This window comes from Nomascus leucogenys, chromosome X, assembly GCF_006542625.1.
Source record: "Nomascus leucogenys isolate Asia chromosome X, Asia_NLE_v1, whole genome shotgun sequence".
In the NCBI taxonomy this organism is placed as follows: domain Eukaryota; kingdom Metazoa; phylum Chordata; class Mammalia; order Primates; family Hylobatidae; genus Nomascus; species Nomascus leucogenys.
In genome coordinates this window covers 72,551,074-72,556,963 of record NC_044406.1, presented here as the reverse complement: position 1 = coordinate 72,556,963, position 5,890 = coordinate 72,551,074, and the positions used below count along the sequence as shown (strand labels likewise).

General features: G+C 36.1%; 1 non-coding gene across 1 annotated transcript; it reads right to left on the bottom strand.

Annotated features, from left to right (window-relative positions):
- Nucleotides 1–3,304: 3,304 nt before the first annotated feature.
- Nucleotides 3,305–3,411, bottom strand: LOC115833372. The gene has a single exon (XR_004028810.1). It is a non-coding gene; the product is annotated as a U6 spliceosomal RNA (small nuclear RNA).
- Between the last annotated feature and the right edge of the window lie 2,479 nt (nucleotides 3,412–5,890).

The following is a 5,890-nucleotide window of genomic DNA, read 5'->3' as shown; positions in this document are numbered from 1 at the left end:
TTTATTTATTTGTATCTTCTTTCTTTTTTTCTTAGTCTGGCTAAAAGGTCAGTCAATTATGTTTAACTTTTCAAAAAATCAACACTTTGTTTTGTTGATCTTTTGTGCTGTATTCTTCATTTTGATTTTATTTATTTATGCTCCATTTTTTATTTTTTCTTCTATACTACTAATTTTGAGTTTGATTTGTTCTTGCTTTTCTGGTTTTTCAAGATGTACCATTAAACTGCTCACTTGAAATTTTTCTTATTTTTGATGTAGGCCCTTATAACTATAAACTTCCTTGTTGGAATTGCTTTTGCTATATCTCATAGGTGTTGATATGTTGTGTTTCTATTATCATTTATATATTTATATAAATATATAAATATATAATATAATATATATAAATATATATAATATAATATATAAATATATATAATATATATAAAATTGTATTTATAAATATATAATATATATATAAATATATATTTATATAAATATATATATATAAATATATATTATATAAATATATATATATTTATATAAATATATAATATAACATATATATAAAAATATATATTTATTTATTATTCATGTCCTTAGCCCACTTTTTGATGAAATTTAAAATTTTTTTTCTTATTGATTTGTTTGAGTTTGTTGTAGATTCTGGATATTAGTCCTTTGTCAGATGTATAGATTGTGAAGATTTTCTACCACTATGTGGGTTGTCTGTTAAAGCTCTTTAGTTTAATCAGGTCCCAGTTCTTTATCTTTGTTTTTATTGCATATGCTTTTGAGTTCTTTGTCGTGAAATCCTTGCCTAAGCGAATGCCTAGAAGGGTTTTTCCAATGTTATCTTCTAGAATTCTGGTCTTAGGTTTAAGTCCTTAATCCATCTCGAGTTAATTTTTGTATAATGTGAGAGATGAGGATCCAGTTTATTCTCCTACATGTGGCTAGCCAATTATCCCAGCACCATTTGTTGAAAAGGGTGTCTTTCCCTCACTTTTGTTTTTGTTTTCTTTGTCGAAGATCAGTTGGCTGCAAGTATTTGGGTTCTTTTTTTTTTCTGGGTTCTCCATTCTGTTCCATTGATCTATGTGCCTATTTTTATATCGGTATCACTCTGTTTTGGTGACTATGGCCTTATAGTATAGTTTGAAATCAGGTAGTGTGATGCTTCCAGATTTGTTCTTTTTGGTTAGTCTTGCTTTGATATACGGGCTTTTTTTTTTTTTGGTGCCATATAAATTTTAGAATTGTTTTTTCTACTTCTCTGAAGAATGGTGGTTGTATTTTGATGGGAATTGCATTGAATTTGTACATTGCTTTTGGCAGTATGGACATTTTCACAATATTGACTATACCCATCCATAAGCATGGGATGTGTTTCCATTTCTTAGTGTCATCTATGATTTCTTTCAGCAGTGTTTTGTAGTTTTCCTTGTAGAGGTCTTTCGCCTCCTTGGTTAGGTATATTCCTAAGTATTTTATTTTATGTTTTTGCAGCTATGGTAAAAGGGGTTGAATTCTTGATTTGATTCTCTGCTTGGTCACCATTGGTATATAGAAGAGCTACTGGTTTGTGTACATTAATCTTGTATCTGGAAGTTTGTTGACTTCTTTTATTAGTTCTAGGAGCTTTCTGGAAGAGTCTTTAGGGTTTTTGATGTAAATAATCATATCAACAGCAAACAATGACAGTGTGACTTCACCTTTACCAATTTGGATGTCCTTTATTTCTTTCTCTTGTCTGATTGCTCTGGCTAGTACTTCCACCACTATGTTGAAGAGGAGTGGTGAGAGTGGGCATCTTTGCCTTTTTCCAGTTCTCAGACGAATGCTTTCAACTTTTCCCCATTCAGTGTTATCTTGGCTGTGGGTTTGTCATAGATGGCTTTTACTACATTAAGGTATGTCCTTTGTATGCCAATTTTGCTGAGAGTTTTAATCATAAAATGGATTTTGTCAAATGCTTTTTTGCATCTATTGAGATGATCATGTGATTTTTGCTTTTAATTCTCTTTATGTGGTGTATCACATTTATTGACTTGCATATGTTAAGCCACCCCTGCATCCCTGGTATGAAACCCATTTGATCATGGTGGATTATCTCTTTGATGTGTTGTTGAATTCGGTTAGCTAGTATTTTGTTAAGAATTTTAGCATCAGTGTTCATCAAGGATATCAGTCTGTAGTTTTCTCTTTTGGTTATGTCCTTTCTTGGTTTTGGTATTAGGGTGCTGCTGGCTTCATAGAATGAATTAGGGAGGGTCCCTTCTTTATCTTATGGAATAGTGTCAAAATGATTGGAACCAATTCTTCTTTGAATGTCTGAAAGAATTTTGCTGTGAATCTATCCAGTCCTGGAAGTTGTTTTGTTGATATTTTTTAAATTACCATTTCAATCTCACTGCTTGTTCTTGGTCTGTTCAGGGTATCTAATTCTTCCAAATTTAAGCTAGGAGAGTTGTATTTTTCTGAGAATTTATTCATCTTTTCTAGGTTTTTTAGTTTATGTGTGTAAAGGTGTTCATAGTAGCCTTGAAGGATCTCTTACATTTCAGTGGTGTCAGTTGTAATATCTCCTGTTTCTTTTCTTAGTGAGGTTATTTGGATTTCCTCTCTTCTTCTTTTTTTTTTTTTTTTTTTTTGCTTAATCTTGCTAATGGTCTATCAATTTTATTTATCTTTTCGAAGAACTAGCTTTTTGTTTCATTTATCTTTTGTATTTTTTGTGTTGTTATTTGTTTGTTTTTGTTTGTTTCCATTGCATTTAGCTCTGCTCTGATCTTGGTTATTTCCTTTCCTCTGCTGAGTTTGGGTTTGGTTTGTTTTTGTTTCTCTAGTTCGCTGAGGTGTGACCTTAGACTGTCAGTTGGTTCTTTTCCAGTCTTTTTGATGTAGGCGTTTAGGGCTATGAACTTTCCTCTTAGCACCACCTTTGCCATATCCCAGAAGTTTTGATAGGTTGTGTCATCATTGTTGTTTAGTTTGAAGATTTTTTTACTTTTCGTCTTGATTTTGTTTTTGACCCAATGGTCGTTTATTAGTAGGTTATTTAATTTCAATGTATTTGCATGGTTTTGAAGGTTCCTTTTAGAGTTGATTTCAAGTTTTATTCCACTGTGGTCTGAGAGAGTGCTTGATATAATTTCAATTTTCTTAAATTTATTGAGGCTTGTTTTATGGCCTATCATGTGGTCTATCTTGCAGAAACTTCCATGCACTGTTGAATAGAATGTGTATTCTGTGGTTGTTGGATGAAATGTTCTGTATATTTCTGTTAAGTCCACTTGTTCCAAGATATAGTTTTTTTTTTTTAAATATGGAACGCTTCACGAATTTGCGTGTCATCCTTGCGCAGGGGCCATGCTAATCTTCTCTGTATCATTCCAATTTTAGTATATGTGCTGCTGAAGCGAGCACCCAAGATATAGTTTAAATCCATTGTTTCTTTGTTGACTTTCTGTGTTGATGGCCTGTCTAGTGCTGTCTGTGGAGTATTGAAGTCCCCACTATTATTGTGTTGCTGTCTATCTCATTTATTAGGTCAATTAGTAATTGTTTATAAATTTGGAATCTCCCGTGTTAGGTGCATATATGTTTAGAACTGTGATATTTTCCTGTTGGACAAGGCCTTTTACCATCATATAATGTCCCTCTTTGTCTGTTTTAACAGCTGTTGCTTTAAAGATTGTTTTGTCTAATATAAGTATAGCTACTCCTGCTCACTTTTGGTGTCCATTAGCATGAAATGCCTTTTTCCATCACTTTACTTTACGTTTATATGAGTCCTTATGTGTTTGGTGAGTCTCCTGAAGGCAGCAGATAGTCGGTTGTTGAGTTCTTATCCATTCTGCTGTTCTGCATCTTTTAAGTGGAGCATTTAGGACTTTCACATTCAATGTTTATATTAAAATGTGTGTTCATCATGCTCTTTGTTGGGTGTGTCCTTTGTTTTTTTGGTTTGTTTTTTATTTGCTTTTTAACTTATATTTTTGTTTTATAAGTCCTGTGTGATTTAGGCTTTAAGTAGGTTCTGTTTTGATGTTTCCAGGATTTGTTTTAAGATTTAGAGCTCATTTTAGCAGTGGCGTGGTAATGGCAAATTCTCTCAGCATTTGTTTGTCTGAAAAAGTCTGTATCTTTCCTTCATATATGATGCTTAGTTTCACTGGATACAAAATTCTTGGCTGATAATTGTTTTGTTTGAGGAGGCTGAAGATAAGGTCCCAATCCCTTCTAGCTTGTGGGGTTTCTGCTGAGAAATCTACTGTTAACATGATAGATTTTCCTTAATAGGTTACCTGGTGCTTCTCTTTCACAGCTCTTAAAAATCTTTCCTTTGTCTTAACTTTGAATAACCTGATGACAATGTGCCTAGACAAACATCTTTTTGCAATGAATTTCCCAGGTGTTCTTTGTGTTACTTGTATTTGGATGTTTAGGTCTCTAGCAAGACTGAGAAAGTTTTTCTTGATTATTCCCCCAAATATGTTTTCCAAGCTTTTAGAATTCTCTTCTTTTTCATAAACAAGGCTGTTGTTCAGGTTCTTTTGTCCTATGGGACTGTTCCCTTGATGTAGTTCTCCCTGCCTTTTCCTATGGATGTGGCTTCCTATGTGATTGTTCACATAGGACAACTTCAGTGATTATTGTGTCTCTTCTGGGTCTAGTGACGCAGTGAGTCTACCCGGCTCTAGGCTGGTACTGGGGGTTGTCTGCACAGAGTCCTGTGATGTGAACCATCTATGGGTCTCTCAGCCTTGGATACCAGCACCTGTTCCAGTGGAGGTTGGGGGGTGGGGCGTGCAATGTACTCTGTGAGGGTTCTTAGCATCGGTAGTTTAATGCTCAATTTTTGAGCTGGTTGGCCTCCTGCCAGGAGGTGGCACTTTCCAGAGAGCATCAGCTGTGGTAGCATGGGGAGGAACTGGTGGCCGGCAGGGCCCTAGAACTCCCAAGATTATATGCCCTTTGTCTTCCACTACCAGGGTGAGTAGGGAAGGACCATCAGTTGGGGTTGGGGCTAGGTGTGGGGGGAACTCACTCTCCTTGGGCGAGTCTTGCTGCAGCTGCTGTGGGGGATGGGAAAAGATTCCCAGGTGACTGGAATTGTGTACCTAGGAGAATTACGGCTGCTTCTGCCGAGTCATGCAGGTTGTCAGGGAAGTGGGCAAATGCCGGCAGTCACAGGCCTCACCCAGCTCCAACACAAACGGAAAATCGTCTCATTCCCACTGTTTCACCCCCAACAGCCCTGAGCCCATTTCCAAGCAGAGAGTGAGACAGGCTTGAAAACCTGCCCCAGGCTACCCTGCGGTTGTTGGATGAAATGTTCTGTATATTTCTGTTAAGTCCACTTGTTTCAAGGTATAGTTTAAATCCATTGTTTCTTTGTTGACTTTCTGTGTTGACCTCCCAGCCGCTAAAGAAAAAGGCTTGGTTTTTCCCCTGCCTGTGTAGTCTGCACACCACATTTGGACTTCCCTCAAGTTCTGGCTAGGAGGCTTCTCACCTCATTCAAATTGTTGCAAAGTTCAGCTAGATATTTCTATGCCCTGGGTATTTACAATCAGCGTTTAGCAAAGACAACGAGGCATGTGTTCTTCACTTCAGTGTGGCAATACAACAAACATCACCCATTCAAAAGAAAGCACTCACAGGAGAAAACATACCTATAACCATTTGTCCTTCGACAAAGTCAACAAAAACAAGCAACAGGGAAAGGATGCTCTGTCCAATAAACTGTGCTGTGATAATTGGCTAGCCATATGCAGTAGAGTGAAACCAGCCACCTTCCTTACATCATATACAAAAATCAGCAAAGATGAAGTAAAGACTTAAATTGAAACCCTGAAACTATAAAAACCCGTGAAGAAAACCTAGGAAATACCATTCTGTA